Source organism: Bombina bombina, chromosome 1 (genome assembly GCF_027579735.1).
Source record: "Bombina bombina isolate aBomBom1 chromosome 1, aBomBom1.pri, whole genome shotgun sequence".
NCBI classification, from domain to species: Eukaryota; Metazoa; Chordata; class Amphibia; order Anura; family Bombinatoridae; genus Bombina; species Bombina bombina.
In genome coordinates, this window is record NC_069499.1 from 828,541,523 (window position 1) to 828,561,362 (window position 19,840).

Consider the following 19,840-nt stretch of genomic DNA (forward strand, 5'->3'; position numbering starts at 1 on the left):
TGACAATTCTCTGGAGTGATGTAATAGTCATCAAAGTGGTGCACCCAGGAAGAGTATCTGATTTCTCATGATTGGACCACAGAGTAATAAAGTGTATTGGAGCATAATCCATCTGAGAATTTACTAATTTCTTCATGTGACTGAGGATTTTTATATGGGACATGGATATATTAATTATAAATTCTAAATTAATATTAGCACAATTCTATGTTGGCGTTCTATAAGTAACATAATAATAATAATACATTCATATCACCATATACACACACACTAAGACATAAATGTTGGATCCCCTGACACGAGAAAGGAACAAGCCAGTTGCAGACAACATGAACAGTCTGTGTTGCAAATGGGGTGAGGTAGGAGGGTGAGGGATTGAAAATGAGGGGGTTTAGCCGGTCAACTCTTGTCAAGTTTATACTTAATTATTGTTACTTAAATCATATTCATAAGCTTTAAAGGGACTATTAAGTCAAAATAAAATCTCCTTGATTTATATAGAACATAGATAGAACATACATAGTAACATACAAAGAACATACTTACTATTAAAACATAACATACTATTTCAAGGGACAGTCAAGTCCAAAGAAACTTTCATGTTTCAAATAGGGCATGTAATTTTAAACAACTTTCCAATTTACTTTTATCACCAATTTTGCTTTGTTCTCTTGGTATTCTTAGTTGAAAGCTATGCAACATGGGAATGTCCACAGCACAATTTGCTTAAAAAAGTATCTTTATTGACAAAAGATAGAGCGACGTTTCGTGACTACTGTCACTTAATCATGCTATACATACAATACTCAGAGGTGGTTCTTTTAAACAGTTATCTTGGCGCCAATACATTTTACTCTTGAGCGCCACCTGCTGCACAAAATATCTTACTCTTCAAACTTTCAAAATTTATACAATTTGCAACAAGATACTTTTTGTTCGAGATACATAGTTAAAACATTTTTACAGCAGACATACTATCCTACAACATTTAAAGCAGTTATAACTAACCCTGATAGCAGTACTACATATCTACATACCATTATAAATCAAATTTAATTAAACCTATTCTTCACCAAAAGACTGACCAATCAAAGTCCCTATTCATACCATGTGGTACTAATGATCCCAATCTATGAATCCAATGCATTTCTTTTTGTTTCAATATTTTCTCACGGTCACCACCCATTCTCTGCGGACCCACATAGTCTATAACCTGCCATCGGAGCTGACTGATACTGTGTCCTTTCTCTAGGAAATGATTGGATACAGGTGCCTCCCTGTTCCCACATCTAATATTGGAGCGGTGATGGCTCCAATATTAACACAAAAAAAAGTATTAACACAAGAACAAGAAAAATTACTTAACTTAGGACTTTCATTCGCTCCAACAGTAAGGATGAGCAAGTTTAACACCCATATTCACATCAAAAAATTTGTTAGGAACATAACACTCAAAAGATTCTTTATGAAAAGTCCACTAGAGAAACAGAGTATCACACATAATACTGAGACAAATAAATTTCAACATACCAATTTAAAAACAAAATCTAAGTTTTATCCAACATATGCTAAGGGGAACTACATTGATACGTTTGAAAAAATAGTACTTAATGAAGTAAAGAAATGTCAACTACCTAAAATAAGACAACAAAATATAAACAAAAAAGAAAGAGAGGCATTAAATAGACTTCAAAAAGATCTTGAAATAACTATAAAACCGGCGGACAAGGGTGGGGGGGTTGTTGTAATGGATACAGAAAAATATTTGGTAGAAGCATATCGTCTCTTGGGAGATGAGAAAACTTATAAAAAATTACCCCTAAATCCAACTTTGAAGTTTACTAACATTCTAAACAAAATTTTAAGTGAAGGAAGTAAAAAAGGTGTACTAAATGAAAAAGAATTTAATTATTTAACTCCAAAACACTCTAAAACACCAATTTTTTATTTTCTACCCAAGGTCCATAAAAGCCTCACAAACCCACCAGGTAGGCCGATCATATCTGGCATTAATTCCATCTCAGCCAACCTCTCCCAGTATGTCGACAGGTTCCTACAGCCACATGTGTCCAAACTTAAATCACATCTTAAAGATTCAACTCAGGTACTGAATATTTTGAATTCACTAAAATGGGAAAAAGAAATGTTAATAGCTACATGTGACGTATCGTCTCTGTATACTGTGATAAATCATTCACAAGGACTACAGGCAGTAAAACATTACTTAGATAAAGACGAAAATATGGAACAACAACAAAAAGATTTTATTCTTGATAGCATTAAATACATTTTAGAACATAATTTCTTTTCTTTTAATAACCAATTTTATATACAAGTGGAAGGGACCGCCATGGGTACGAGGTTCGCACCGAGTTATGCCAATCTCTTTATGGGTTTTTGGGAAGAGAATTTCTTCCAAGATGACATACTCGGTGCGAGCCTCGTACTGTACAAACGGTACATAGACGATCTCTTGATCGTTTGGAGAGGTCCAGAGAAAGATTTAATTGAGCTTTTTAAAAAAATGAATGTAAATAATTATGGTCTCAAATTCACTAATCAATATAGCCGAGAGCAAGTCAATTTTCTAGATCTTGAAATTATGGTCATTAATGGCGAGATAGAAACCAAAACGCACTTTAAAGAAGTAGAGTGCAATAACCTAATACACGCAGAAAGCTGCCATTTGAAAATATGGAAAGATAATATCCCATATGGACAGACCTTACGGATTAAAAAAAATTGCTCTAGAGTAGAGGATTTTGAGAACCAGGTTACAATCTTGGCAGAAAAATTCCACAGCAGAGGTTATGAAGCTAATAATGTAAATATAGCTATTGACAAAGCCAGAAAGACAAATAGAGAAAATCTTTTGGATTACAAAGTTAGAACTAAAGATACCACTGACAAAATCAAAGTTCCTTTTATTACTGATTACAATGCTGATCATTCCATTATTAAAAAGATAATAAGAAAAAATTGGTACTTGCTGAAAGAAGACAACATAATTGGTGCACAACTAGAAGATAAACCCACATTCATCTTTAAAAAAGCAAGGAATTTTAGAACAATGCTAGCTCCAAGTGAACTTAGGAGAAGCATAACAATCAACTCTCAGACAGATATGATGGGAAAGAAACCTACTGGTTTCTTTCCCTGCTACACATGCAAATCATGTAAACACAGCTCAAAAATGAAGGCTCTTAAAATTAATAACTCCAAAAATACTCTTATTATAAAAGAAGTTATAAGATGTACACACAAAAATATTATTTACGTATTGAAATGCTCGTGCAATCTGTTCTATTTTGGTGAAACTACCCGATGTCTTAAAGACAGAATAAGGGAACACTTGTTAAACATAGAAAAAGGAAGAGATGACACCTCATTATACAAGCACTTTAAGGACACTCATCATGGGAATACCAAAGATTTAAACTATTGGGGGGTACAAAAAATTAAAGGACACTGGAGGGGGGGGTAACACAGAGAAAACTCTATTAATTAAAGAAGCGGAATTAATTTATAAATATAACACTTTATATCCACTAGGACTTAACTCAGAACTAGATCTTTCACCTTTTTTATTTGAATGAAACACGTTTAAATCTAAAATTAAACCTCACTTGCTTTTTTCATTCTCTTTCTCTCTTTTCATCTATTTGTTTCATTCTATTATTTTTTATTTTTATTTTTTTATTATTATTTTTCATAATTTCACATTAACTTATGGGTAGCACTGTCATGTAACTAAACTGTATACCTTGTTTCATAAATTTAGAACAAGTTTGCTTACCTTTTAAAATAGGGCATATGTAAATATTTTATCTATGTGTATATATATATCGGAATGACATTAGGTTTCGTATGTCTTCTACAAAGGATGTACCATATCAATAAGATCTGTATATACATTGGATAAACCAACTTCATTTATATTCAATTGGCATGTTGCAATTTTAATATACAATGTCTTAAAATAGGAAAACTTGTAGGGAACACACTGTAATAGAGATTTTGTGTATTTGTAAAGATATGTACCAGAGGATTCGGTTTTACTATCAATATGTTTTTTTTTTTAGATACTTTAACCTGAAATAGAGGAAGAAGTATATACCACCTTAAACTCTCCTGTGAATGAGAAACACCAATTAGACACACAGCCAATCACACACCCTTGGAATATTTAAAAGGCCTTTACTGCAAGTCACAATCATCTTGATAAAGCCCACAGGTGGGTGAAACGCGTCGATTACCTTGTGACTTTGTAGCAGTATACTAAGAGTGAATAAAGTTCACCCCATCTAGGAACAACATCGCTATTTTTAACCCGGGTTAATTTCTTTACTACAAATATCTGACAGTGTGGATGAATCTGAATATCCAACTGCACCTGCAAGCTTAAACCTATGAATAGGGGGCTTGTGCACCGAAGAAGCTGAAAAAATCTACAATTTGGTAACACTGAATATCAGCACGCTACTATACAACCTACATAAGAAACAATACGGACCAGGCGTGACGTCAGACGCCGTCCGTAAACGGCCGTCCATACACACGTGTGAGATCTGTGTTTGCTACTCGGGAGAGACTGTCTTGGCTCCCGCAGCGGTCCCTGGTGTGACTGAAGACTTCACAAGCGGTAAAGTAAAGTATAATACTGCTTGAACACTGTTATAATTTTGACACTAAGCACTTTACTACGTTTTCAAATATACTGGACATTTACAGGACTAATCTCCTCCATTGGGAAATAACACGCTAATCTATATCACACAGTGAATATCTGCTGTATCCTTTGGGCATATGCATATCTAATTTTCTAACCTAACGCATAAAGGTGTTTGTTTTATCTATCTTTAGTTTTAGCCATTTACTGATTTTTGCAATTTTACAGATCATACATGTATTTTTTGTCTATCTGTACTTTTATATTTAATACAATCTAGCAACAAGCTGTTACATAGGATTTTATAAATACCTAGGGAGACGTCCCTATTTAGATTGGTTGATTTTATGTTTATATGTTGATTCTTATGTCTATATGTTGATTTTTATTAAATAATTTTTAACACTATACTGGTGTCTGATACCTTTAGCCCTTGGCGCCCTCTCTATCTATAAGCCCTAAAAAGCTTAACACACCATGAATAGGGACTTTGATTGGTCAGTCTTTTGGTGAAGAATAGGTTTAATTAAATTTGATTTATAATGGTATGTAGATATGTAGTACTGCTATCAGGGTTAGTTATAACTGCTTTAAATGTTGTAGGATAGTATGTCTGCTGTAAAAATGTTTAAACTATGTATCTCGAACAAAAAGTATCTTGTTGCAAATTGTATAAATTTTGAAAGTTTGAAGAGTAAGATATTTTGTGCAGCAGGTGGCGCTCAAGAGTAAAATGTATTGGCGCCAAGATAACTGTTTAAAAGAACCACCTCTGAGTATTGTATGTATAGCATGATTAAGTGACAGTAGTCACGAAACGTCGCTCTATCTTTTGTCAATAAAGTTACTTTTTTAAGCAAATTGTGCTGTGGACATTCCCATGTTGCATATTGTTATAGTGGAATTGGGCAGATTTCCACGGTCGACACGAGCACAGTATTTTGCCTGGCAGCTGTTCTACATATTGCTGAGGCTTAGTTGAAAGCTAAACCTAGGAGATTCATATGCTAATTTCTTAGTCCTTGAAGGCCGCCTCTAATCTAAATGCATTTTGATAGTTTTTCTCACTAGAAGGCATTAGTTCACGTGTTTCATATAGATAACATTGAGCTCATGCATGTGAATTTACCATGGAGACAGCTATGATTGGCTAAAATGCAAGTCTGTCAAAAGAACTGAAATAAGGGGGCAGTCTGCTAAGGCTTAGATACAAGGTAATAACAGAAGTAAAATGTGTATAATTATAACTGTGTTGGTTATGCAAAACTGGGGAATTGGTAATTAAGGGATTATCTATCTTTTAAAACAACACAAATTATGGTGTTGACTTTCCCTTTAAAATACATTTTAATCCAAAAGGTTATTTATCCTGAAATAAGGATTAGTTTTGTATCATATATTTACATTCATGGCTGCATTTTTTTTTTGGCAAATTTATTACATTAATCCATTCACATGTCAAGAGGTTTCTGTAAGATTATTTTGGACATTTTTATAACTTTAAGATATTATCACATCATATTGGTTTTATAGGTCTCCAAACTGTGATTTTATGTCTTCAGAAATAGACCTTAAAGGGACATAGACCACAAATGTTTATTTTAAGCATACAATTTTAAACAACATTCAAATTTACTTTTATTATCAATTTTTTTTTCATTCTCTTGGTATCTCTTTGATAAAAAAGCAGCAATGCAGTTATGGGAGTTAGCTGAACACATGGGGTGAGCCAATAACAGGAGGTATATATGTGCAGCCACCAATCCGCAGTTAGCTGTTCCAGAACCTACCTAGGTATGCTTTTCAACAAATTATATCAATTTGAAATAGATAAAAGCAGTACAATGGAAAGTTGTTTAAAATTGCATGTTCTATCTGAATCATGAAAGTTTAATTTTGAATTTTCTGTCCCTTTAATCCCATTGTTCCCCTTACTAAGTTCCAAGAAGCTAAATTAATGGAAGATTATTTGGAGTGGGATAGATCTGCACAAGGACCTAAGTGTGAGGAGGGAGGGGCAAGCAGTAGAAAAAAGGGAAAACCATAATGTTATTGTTTTAGTTAAATAAAACAATGCAATTATTATTATTATGGTAATGCTTATCTTAAGTTTAATAAAACTATTTAAATTGTTATTATTAAGGGTAATGATTATTTTTCTCCTTCCAATAAAGTTAATCAAACTGAAGATTGTTCACCTCCCATTAATTTTAATTATCTTTGTACTTCTAATGATATATGAACTAAATCAGTCATTTTCTGATATAACTGGAAAATAATCTTAAAAGTTATTATTCTAAAAATTAAACCTTTATGTAGGAAACCATAATTTAAATCAAGGCTTACTGACTAGTGAGTTAAATTGTGATTTAAATCATGACTTAAATTAATTTGATTTAAATAAGTTCCACCCTGATACATACTACATAATTTACACCAAAGAAGCTGACAATTGAACTTACATTTCACAATTAGGCAGCTGACCTATTTAATACAAGCAATCTTATTCCTGAATTCTGTTTTTAGCCAAAAATCTATCTAAGCCATTTTTAAATGTATCTAAGGTATTGGCATGCACTACCTCCTTAGGCAGCATGTTTCACAATTAGGTTTCTCTAACAGTGAAAAAAAACATTTAGATTGCTGGAGATTAAATCTCATTTCCTCCAAACTTAAAATGTTACCTCATGTCACAAACAATTTCCTCAGAATAAACAGTTTCCAAATATATTTATATAAAGCAATATAACCTCTCAAGACTTGTTTCTTGAAAACAGACCCCATTCTTGTATCCTCTCTTCATAATTTTAATCTTATTTGTTTTGTAGTCCTTCTTTGAACTTTTTTGTATTCAGCAATTTCTCTTTTAAAACTGGACCTAGAACTGCACTCCATACTCAAGGTGAGGTCTTACCAGGAATTTATATTGCGACAGAATTATAGAATTATGCTTTCTTCCCTTGCATTAATGTCTATTTTAGTACAATAAAAGTAAAATAAAAAAATCCAGACAATTTTTTGTATTTCATCTTAAAGTTGCTGATCTTTATTGTACCTTGAATATTAATGTATGTATAGATCAGTGTAAATTTGTCCAAATAAAATACTTTTTTTGTGAGAATTGCTTGTCATTATGATGCAGGTGACTGTCAATTTCACTTTCTAAGCACAATAAATAGAAGGTAAACAATCATGTCATTTGCTCACTTTATCTCTAGCAAAGATGAATTGTGACTGAAAATAATCCACATGTGCTTCCTTTCAGAAAAAATATAGGAAATTACTGAGAGAACAGGATATGTCTAGCCCAAAATAGGATTAATTTAAAAATGTCATAGGAAATTAGTAAGTTTATTGTGCTCAGAGTGCAAATATCATAGAAGACAACAGCTGGAACATTAAAAGGTCTGGAATTCCTAAAGCTTTCAATATGCATTTAAAATAATTTGTTTAAACATTAGACATGTTTCATGTAAACAGGTGCTTTAAAACTAAGATTTAAAAAATCATGGAAGCGTAAAAAAGTCTAAAGTTCGAATACCACAAACGCGTTAACGTATTCCCCCATAGACTTCAATGGAGTAAAACACCTTTAACTCGCATGCAAGTGCGATCGTGTTTCTAAAGTGCATATGAATATTTCACATTCCAATGTTCTTCACAAAGCAGAATATGTTCTATTTATTCTTAAAAATATATATATATGATTATAAGGTATATATATATATATACGGTATATATATACAGTGTATATATATATATATATATATATATACACACACATTTGTAGCTAGGTCACGCAATACTAACAATCTCATCTCCATTAACACACAGCACTTATCCCCTCTCTTTTCTTGTGCCCTCTGGAATGCTCGCTCTGTCTGTAACAAACTTACAACTGTTCACAACTTGTTTGTTTCCAACGCTCTCATAGACCTTTAACACATTTAACTCGCATGCAAATGCGATCATGTTTTCTAAAGTGCGCTAACCTGATATGAAATATGAATATTACACATTCCAATGTTCTTCACAAAGCAGAATATGTTCTATTTATTCTTAAAAATATATATATATGATTATAAGGTATATATATATATACATATATATATATACATATATATATATATATATACATATATATACATATACATATTTGTAGCTAGGTCACGCAATACTAACAATCTCATCTCCTTTAACACACAGTGCTTATCCCCTCTCTTTTCTTGTGCCCTCTGGAATGCTCGCTCTGTCTGTAACAAACTTACAACTGTTCACAACCTGTTTGTTTCCAATGCTCTTAACCTTTTAGCATTTACTGAAACCTGGCTATCTTCCTCTGACACTGCTTCCATTGCTGCTCTCACACATGGTGGTCTTCATTTTTGCCACACACCTAGCCCAGGTGGGAGACATGGTGGTGGTGTTGGCATCTTACTCTCCCCCTCATTCTCCTATCAGTACCTATCCCCATTTCCATCTCTCTCCTTTCCTGACTTTCAAGTCCACTGCATTCACCTGTTCTCCCCCCTCTTTCTCAGAGTGGCAATTCCTTGACAACATTTCTGCATGGCTTCCTCACTTTCTCTCTACAAATACACCTACCCTAATTCTGGGTGACTTCAACATCCCCATTGACAACCCATCTGCCCCTGCTCCCTCTAAACCTCTCTCTCTCACTCACTAACTCCTTCGGCATCTCACAATCCACCCTATTCCCTACCCATCGCGATGGACACTCTATTGATCTGGCATTCTCCTATCTTTGCTCTCTCTCTGATGTTGCCTGTTGCCCATTTTCCATCTCAGACCACCATCTGCTCACCTTTAATCTTAAAATACAGGCTAAACCTATGTCTCCCCCTCACCCTGCACCTGTAGAAATCTGCACACTGTGGACCCTCCACAACTCTCCAACCTTATTCAAATTCACCTCTCCCACACTTTCATGATATCCGGCCCTGACCTTGCTACAACCCACCATAACAATAGATTCAAAGTGAGTCATAAGCCGCAACAGCTAGTGTCCTGATGGAACTGCTGGTCGCAAGATGCTGTCATCATCAGAGGGAGACAGCCAGATGGTAGCATCACACTGTGACAAGGTGCAAGCCGGAGGGGCAGGAACCAAACCACCAAAGCAATAGCCCAACAAAGAAGATACGGCTGAACAACGGGTCTTCCAAAAATATAATGAAGTCCTAAAGGATGCCATAGGTCAATGCAAGTTTGTATAAAAGAAATCAGTTACACTAGCTCCAAAATTAGCACCCAGTCTAGTACAGAAAAATAGAAAAGATAGCACTTGGCTTACCACTAAGGGCAACTTTAAGTGTGGGACTAGGGGGTGCTTGACCTGTGGTATGGTGGACATGGCCAAAGAATTTAGATCCACAGTGGACAACTCTCTTTATACTATTGACTTCTATGCTAATTGCAAAACCAAATTTGTGGTGTATCTGTTTGAGTGTTTGATTTGCCACCATCAGTATGTTGGGAAAACCACAAGACAGATGGGCATGAGGGCTTGTGAAAACTATAATGATGTTAAAAATTATAACAAATACACCACAGTGGCTCAACATTTCAATGGATTACACGTTACAAATGTCGGCAAATTTTCAATCAAGGCAATGATGATCAGAGGAGGAAATAAACCCAAATTTTTGGATAAGAAAGGGCTCTACTGGATATATAAATTAAAAATAAGAATCCCCGCTGGCATGAACAAAGAATGGGACATTAGTTATTTTGTATAAAACTCAAAACCCTGTTGTATAACTCTACGAGGTTACATTTTGTGTTATATGGTTAAGAATACATAATAGACCCCTATTATGTATTCTTAACCATATAACACAAAATGTAACCTCGTAGAGTTATACAACAGGGTTTTGAGTTTTATACAAAATAACTAATGTCCCATTCTTTGTTCATGCGTTGTTCACACTAACTTCACTATTATCATTACACACTATGTATTACCTTTAATGACAGGATTTTGTGTTATGTTATTATTTTTAAGCACATAATAATTTTTCTGAATAACCTGTTCCTCTATTAGAATTTAGAGTTATTAGAGTTATTAGAGTTATACAACAGGGTTTTGAGTTTTATACAAAATAACTAATGTCCCATTCTTTGTTCATGTGTTGTTCACACTAACTTCACTATTATCATTACACACTATGTATTACCTTTAATGACAGGATTTTGTGTTATGTTATTATTTTTAAGCACATAATAATTTTTCTGAATAACCTGTTCCTCTATTAGAATTGAAAATCTAACTCATATTATCTTTTTCCATGATCTTATAAATTCTTAAAGATTATTATTTATTAATATTGGTAACGATATATTCTGTGTAAAAACTCATTGCATTTATTGAACTGGAAATATTTTGTTTTGTTTTATTTTGTGCAGTTAGTGTACGTAATATTGACATATATATATATATATATATATATATATATATTTATATATATAGTGCAAATCTTTTTGCACTTTATGTTTAACAAAAGTATGGGCAAGTGTGAGGGCATTTGTTGCCCTATATAAAGATGTCTATTATGTACACTAATTAAGTCTATGATTAAGCGCCACTAGGGGGTGTGAGACGCGTCAGACTACCTTCTTGTTCCACCTGTCTGCCTTGGTATGTGCCTAGGTACGTGTTTCAATAAACATTGAAATATTTTTTGGAAGACCCGTTGTGCACCCGTATCTTCCTTGTTTGGTCATTATAACAATACTCTCTCCTCTGCACTTGAAACTCTCGCTCCTCCCCAACTTCGCAAAGCCCCAAGTCATCAGCTCCAGCCCTGGCACTCCCAGCAAACACGCCACCTACAAAAATGCTCCCGAACTGCTGAACATGTTTGGAGGAAATCACGCTCTGAACCAGATTTCATTCACTATAAGTTAATTCTTTACTGTTAGACCTCTGACCTTCACTAAGCTAAGCAAACCTACTTCTCTTCTCTTATAGCCACTCACTCCTCAAACCCTAAAAGACTCTTCTCCATTTTCAACTCTCTCCTTTACCCATCTGCACCACCCCCTCACAAACTGTACATCATACCTCTTATTCAGGGCGAGTACACTCTACACCAGAACATTTTTTAGGGGTAACCACCAGATCAAGAGGAGAGGGAGGTGGCATAGACCACATATCAGGAGGACGGGGGGGGGCAGAAACAGACCAACACATCGCTTCAGACGGAGGACATAGTCGTTAACCTAAGTAGACATAAACTCACTCCAGCTGAAACACTTGTCTTAAACAAGGGTTTATCTTTTGTACCTACCCAAACTATATCTGAAATTGACCTTAAAACGGATATATACAAGCTAAACAGAAATATGAAAATTAAAGAACACTTCCAACATGTACCACAGAGTGATGATATACATGACCCCTTACACAAATGTAGGAAACCCAGCACATTTGAGCCTCACAACAGTAGTGCAAGCACTAAGACTTATGTAAGGTTAGTCACACAGGATATTGAACAGGAAAGGACTAGTAAAATATGGAAACATAATTTAACTAACACAGAAAAAGCAGCCATTAAGACACTACAGGATGATCATAGTCTCATAATTCGCCCCGCTGATGAGGGCGGGGCTATTGTATTAATGAACTATGATGACTACAGGAGAGACATCCTGACACAACTGGCAGATACAGACACGTACACAATGCTACCTAAAGATCCCACTTTTGTATATAAAAAACAAATTGATAGCATTTTACAAATGGGTCTACAACAGGGTTACCTAACAGACACAATATATGAGTACTGTGTTACACAACATCCATGGATACCTATCCTGTACACAACTCCAAAAATACATAAAACTTTACACCAGCCTCCGGGTCACCCCATAGTGTCAGCGGTACAGTCACTTACACAACCGGTTGCTCAAGTGATTGTCATTCTTTTACAACCCACTGTGAGGGGGGTCGGATCATACATAGCTGACACAAATGATCTGATAAGGAAAATGAGGGGTGTGAATGTGGAGACTGGTGACATCCTGGTAACCCTGGATGTCAACAGTCTCTACACGATTATCCCTCATGACAGTGGCATGGATGCAGTAAGAACACATCTTACAGAAGGCAGGCTATACGAGGGACCACCAGTGGAATACTTACTTACCCTTTTAGAATTCTGCCTCACCCATAATTATTTTCAATTTGAGACAAAATTTTACCTTCAAATAGCGGGCACGGCGATGGGGTCAAATATGGCCCCATCTTACCCCAATATATTTATGTCCCATTTTGAAAATAATTACCAATGGAATACAGACACATTCTCGATAGTATTTTATGTGAGATACATCGATGATGTCTTCATGATCTGGCGAGGGGGGCAAAGAACACTATTTGAATGGTTTAACCACTTAAACAACACAGAAACCACTGTGAGATTTAAAATTACTCACAGTGAAAAAGAAATACAGTTCCTTGATTGAAATATCTATATACAGGGACATAAATTGGGAAACACACTTTACCACAAGCCTACAGATAGAAATTCTATATTGAGTGCCAATAGTTGTCATCCACCTACACTTTTGAGGGGGATCTTAAATCCCAGATGATCCAAGTAATTAGAAATAATTTGAACCACTTTGCAGGGGTCTCCCAGCTGCAAGAAATGAAAGATAAATTCCTCCAGAGGGGTTATAAGAAAAAGATAGTGGATGACATTCTGAATGAAGTCCTACCACTAACACAGGACACTCTCATCCACACAGCAGCAAAAGCTGAAGCACAGAACAAACTTATAATGGCTACCACTTTTGCCCCAAACACAACACAAGCTGGCAAAATACTGAGGACACACTGGCCCCTGATACAATCTAACACGAGGTTGAAGTTTGCAGAAAAGTTGACACCTATGATAGCTTACCGAAGAGTAACCAATTTGCGAGATATTCTGGTTCACACGGATCCTAAAAAAAGCTACATAGGACCTACTCATGTAAATATTAAAGGCTCGTATAGATGCCTAGGATGCACCACATGCAATGGCTTAATAGCCACCAAAACATTTCATCACCCCCGATCTAATAAAGTGTACACCATTAAACACTCCATTTCTTGTAACACAACACACGTGATATATCTGCTCTTCTGTCCGTGCTCCCAGTTCTATGTTGGGAAAACAAGTGGCACACTCCAAGAAAGGATGGCCAACAACAGGAGAGCCATCCGACTAGCACTCAGTGAAGGAGATTCAGACCAACCGGTTGCGAGACATTGTGCAATAAAGTCGCACCAAGTATCAACCATCAGGTACATACTCATCGACCACATCTCCCCACTGGACAGAGGGGGTGATCGGAACAAGACCTTACTGAGGCGTGAAGTGGAGTGGATGTACAGACTGGGCACCATAGCCCCAGGGGGACTTAACTCTCCGCCGGATTATAAAGTGCTCATATAGACTGGAGACACACTGCGAGGCACAGCCAGTGGTAAACACTTGTGTGTTTTGGTGCTTTAGCGGGCTTGCCCCCAGTGGGGGTGAGCCATCTAATATATACCAACAACCTGAGTAGGAGGGAGACACAGAGGTGCCACCCACCACTTATGGAACAAGTGGTCCACATAGGTCAGTTGTCCTTTATGTATTTAAAGAAATTTTTCTCCTATATCTATAAAAAAATGAGCTAAAAATGAACCATAAATCGTGCTGAGAGTCCCTACATAAGGACACAGGAAGAAGAAATCATTCTATCTAAGGAGGGATATGAAATGGTATACACACAGAAAAAATGAACAGCGACAGTACCAAGAGCAATATATACCTTGCCCATCAATACCATTAACACCTTCAATGAAGAGAAGCAGAGAAGAAAGAACATAAGGGTCCTACAAATAATACCACAAAGGGATAATACACCAATACAGGAACTGTATATGAGTAAATCTTGACCACTCTGGGAAATACATAATGCTATAAAAGCTTTTGACAACTAAATTTTACCATCACCTATGGTCAATATTTATAACATCTGGAAACTTGCAGTAGAAGATAGTAGGCTATGCAGCAGTGCATAGTAGTTAGTAAATACACTAACATTAACTTAATGTCAATATGTACAATATATATAATGTATAGTTGAGAATGCCGTATGATTGGTGCAACTATGTGATTTTATGTGTGTTAAGTTGATAGCATAGTATGACGGTAAATATTGCAACCACATTGGCAGGGGATGTATACTAAGCACATAATAATAAGAGCTATCCATACATAAATTAAGCAATAGATCCCCACGCCAAATATTTCCGGCCGAGAATGGTTTCTATGACAACCGGAATAACAAAATCGGAACGGACAACATAATACAGTCATTATAGCAAATACACAGCTCACATAAGGATGATCACAGTGAGAATGTTACAGTCCCGATTAAGGATAACAGCGAGTACTATGATCGGGCCATAACATGCAAAAGCAAGGAAGCTTGATTAGTACAAGTTTAGGAGATACGATCTCCGGTAGCGCACGTTAAGAAAATAAGAAGTGATTAAGTAAACACAATAGGTAGTAAGTATACTTGCACATTAGTCATGTAGACTTGATCAATAAAACTGGCACATATAATTTAAGAAATACAGATACAAAAATATATATATATTATTTGATGTTATATACCGGATGTGGTAGAGATAGAAACCTCCAGTTTAGCACAGTTGGAACGCAAGCTATGCGTTCCACATAACAGTTTGCCGCAAATTTCACTGAGTGAACACAGGTATGAATTGTTTGTTGATTGTACACATGTGTATAAATTTGATTGTTTTTTCTCACTTTGTTATGCTGATGAAGGGGAGGAAATCCCTGAAAACGTTACATTAAAGAAAGCTTTGTTTTTTCACCTTGAGAAAGACCTGTGAGTGCATTTATTTGCAAGGAGTATCCAATTCATCTCTGCACCCAGGCAGCTGTCCCTAGGAGGGTAACATGGTACAGTGGACGGTATTTATATATATAGTGCAAATCTTTTTGCGCTTTATGTTTAACAAAAGTATGGGCAAGTGTGAGGGCATTTGTTGCCCTATATAAAGATGTCTATTATGTACACTAATTAAGTCTATGATTAAGCGCCACTAGAGGGTGTGAGACGCGTCAGACTGCCTTCTTGTTCCACCTGTCTGCCTTGGTATGTGCCTAGGTACGTGTTTCAATAAACATTGAAATATTTTTTGGAAGATCCGTTGTGCAGCCGTATCTTCCTTGTTTGGTCACTATAACAATACTCTCTCCTCTGCACTTGAAACTCTCGCTCCTCCCCAACTTCGCATCAGTATGTTGGGAAAACCACAAGACAGATGGGCATGAGGGCTTGTGAAAACTATAATGATGTTAAAAATTATAACAAATACACCACAGTGGCTCAACATTTCAATGGATTACACGTTACAAATGTCGGCAAATTTTCAATCAAGGCAATGATGATCAGAGGAGGAAATAAACCCAAATTTTTGGATAAGAAAGGGCTCTACTGGATATATAAATTAAAAATAAGAATCCCCGCTGGCATGAACAAAGAATGGGACATTAGTTATTTTGTATAAAACTCAAAACCCTGTTGTATAACTCTACGAGGTTACATTTTGTGTTATATGGTTAAGAATACATAATAGACCCCTATTATGTATTCTTAACCATATAACACAACATGTAACCTCGTAGAGTTATACAACAGGGTTTTGAGTTTTATACAAAATAACTAATGTCCCATTCTTTGTTCATGCGTTGTTCACACTAACTTCACTATTATCATTACACACTATGTATTACCTTTAATGACAGGATTTTGTGTTATGTTATTATTTTTAAGCACATAATAATTTTTCTGAATAACCTGTTCCTCTATTAGAATTTAGAGTTATTAGAGTTATTAGAGTTATACAACAGGGTTTTGAGTTTTATACAAAATAACTAATGTCCCATTCTTTGTTCATGTGTTGTTCACACTAACTTCACTATTATCATTACACACTATGTATTACCTTTAATGACAGGATTTTGTGTTATGTTATTATTTTTAAGCACATAATAATTTTTCTGAATAACCTGTTCCTCTATTAGAATTGAAAATCTAACTCATATTATCTTTTTCCATGATCTTATAAATTCTTAAAGATTATTATTTATTAATATTGGTAACGATATATTCTGTGTAAAAACTCATTGCATTTATTGAACTGGAAATATTTTGTTTTGTTTTATTTTGTGCAGTTAGTGTACGTAATATTGACATATATATATATATATATATATATATATATATATATATATATATTTATATATATAGTGCAAATCTTTTTGCACTTTATGTTTAACAAAAGTATGGGCAAGTGTGAGGGCATTTGTTGCCCTATATAAAGATGTCTATTATGTACACTAATTAAGTCTATGATTAAGCGCCACTAGGGGGTGTGAGACGCGTCAGACTACCTTCTTGTTCCACCTGTCTGCCTTGGTATGTGCCTAGGTACGTGTTTCAATAAACATTGAAATATTTTTTGGAAGACCCGTTGTGCACCCGTATCTTCCTTGTTTGGTCATTATAACAATACTCTCTCCTCTGCACTTGAAACTCTCGCTCCTCCCCAACTTCGCAAAGCCCCAAGTCATCAGCTCCAGCCCTGGCACTCCCAGCAAACACGCCACCTACAAAAATGCTCCCGAACTGCTGAACATGTCTGGAGGAAATCACGCTCTGAACCAGATTTCATTCACTATAAGTTAATTCTTTACTGTTAGACCTCTGACCTTCACTAAGCTAAGCAAACCTACTTCTCTTCTCTTATAGCCACTCACTCCTCAAACCCTAAAAGACTCTTCTCCATTTTCAACTCTCTCCTTTACCCATCTGCACCACCCCCTCTTCTGCATTCAGTGCTCAAGACCTGGCTGACTACTTTTTTAATAAAACACTTACCATCCGAAGAAACATCCCAACACAAGCCTGCAATCTCCCAACCTCACTCCCAGTCACCCCCTCTGCCACCCTCTGCACCCTCCTCCCAACCACTGAGAGTGAGGAGGTGGGTTCCCTATTGTCTTGCTCACACCTCACTACCTGCCCACTTGACCCTATTCCTTCACATCTAATACTTTTTCTGTCTTCCATCCTCCCTCCAGCTCTTACATATTCAACCTATCCCTTTCTACCTGCTCATTCTCTACCTCCTTCATACAAGCAAAGATCATCCCCTTCCTCAAAAAAACCCTCACTTAACCCTAACCCTCCTGCAAACTACCGCCCCATATCACTGCTCCCTCTAGCTTCAAAAATCCTTGAAAAACTAGTTTTCGATCGCCAAACTCACTTCCTGTCCTCCAACTCATTGCTCAACCTCCTGCAATATGGCTTCCATCCCCAACACTCAACTAAGACTGCCCTCACCAAGGTTACTATTTATCTCCTTTCTGCTAAAAACAAAGGCTACTACTCTATACTCATCTTACTTGACCTCTCTGCTGCCTTTGACACTGCCCTTCTCCTACGGACTCTCAGCTCTCTTGGGCTTTGTGACACTGCCCTCTCCTGGATTCACTCTTATCTCTCTAACAAATCCTTCTCTGTCTCTTTTTCTGGTGACTCCTCCTCTCTTTTGCTCCTGTCTGTTGGAGTACCTCAAGGCTCTGGCCTGGGTCCTCTACTATTCTCTATTTACACTTCTTCACTGGGTAAACTTATCAACAGCTTTGGCTTCAACTATCACCTCTATGCTGATGATACCCAGATCTACCTATCCCCCCCTGCACTCTCTCCTTCTGTCAATTCTCACATAAGTGACTGCTTATCTGGCATTTCCTCCTGGAGAGCCTCTAACCCCCTAAAAATAAACATGTCCAAGACCAAACTACTTCTAATCCCCCCTCTAACTCTACTCCAGTTTCTATTTTTTCTATCACTGTTGGTGGCACCACTATCTCCCCATCACCCTAAGTCAGCTGCCTTGGAGTCACACTTGAATTAAATCTGTCCTTCATTCCCCACATCCAATTACTCTCTTCATCCTCCCGCAACTACCTACGCAATATCTCCAAAATGTGTCCGTTTCTGAGCGCTGAAACTACGAAACAACTAATCCACTCCCTGGTAATTTCCAGACTTGACTACTGTAATTACCTACTAACTGGCCTCCTCTTTTCCCGCCTCTCTCTCCTTCAATCCATCCTAAATGCATCTGCCAGGCTAATCCACCTCTCCCGATGCTCTATATCTGCTGCACCTTTCTGTAAGTCCCTTCACTGGCTCCCCATACACAGCAGAGTTAAATTCAAATTCTCACCCTGACCTACAAAGCCCTCACCAATGCTGCCCCACCCTACCTGTCCTCACTCGTCAACAAATATACTCCAGCTTGCCCCCTAAGATCCAACAATGACCTACTCCTTGCATAGAGAGAGAGAAGGACTACACACAAGACAGGGATTTCAGCACTTCAATTTTTTATTATAAATGGTTCAATGAACCTTACCACAGTGCTTTTTAGATTGTGCATATACAATACAGGCAGGGTATCCACATAAACTTGTCAAGACAATTGAACCACAGAATACTCAGAAACGTTTCTGCTTTGTAGACCTAAACATCAAAAAGGCAAAATTGAACAAACAGTTGCTAATATCCCTTAATGTCATAACAAAACAACACCTCCACTAGAGGATGGCTATGCACATATGCACAAATCGGCCATCATAGTGATCCATGAGGATCTATGTTTGTTAAAACGCTACTCCTATAAAAAAGGTGTAACTAAAAACAAGTATATTGCAAATAAATTTTGAATACACGCACACAAATCAAATATACATGAGTGAGCCAATGTTCAATTGTGGTAAAATAGACTATGGGGTTCTGTACAACACCTAATTCAGAGGACACTACTATATTGGAATAGTGTTATGGTGCCATGAAAACACATATAAATAGAAGGATCTATGTACAGCCCCCAAAAATGAGTCTAATTGTTACCATATCGAAGAACAATTTTGCTATATAATGCAAAGTGAAACCGTTTCCTCCATTATGTATTACCATAGGGCAATCACAGTCCGTGCATAGGAAATTTAAGCAAGGTTAGTATGGCATTATACAGACATTTAAGAGGCTGTTATTACC

The 19,840-nt window shown here is 36.4% G+C and overlaps 1 long non-coding RNA gene across 1 annotated transcript; it reads left to right on the plus strand.

Annotated features, from left to right (window-relative positions):
• Window positions 1–762: 762 nt before the first annotated feature.
• On the plus strand, window positions 763–5,530 carry LOC128640065 (uncharacterized). The gene is made up of 2 exons (XR_008399286.1): window positions 763–2,104; window positions 4,083–5,530. It is a non-coding gene; the product is annotated as an uncharacterized LOC128640065 (long non-coding RNA).
• Window positions 5,531–19,840: the final 14,310 nt, after the last annotated feature.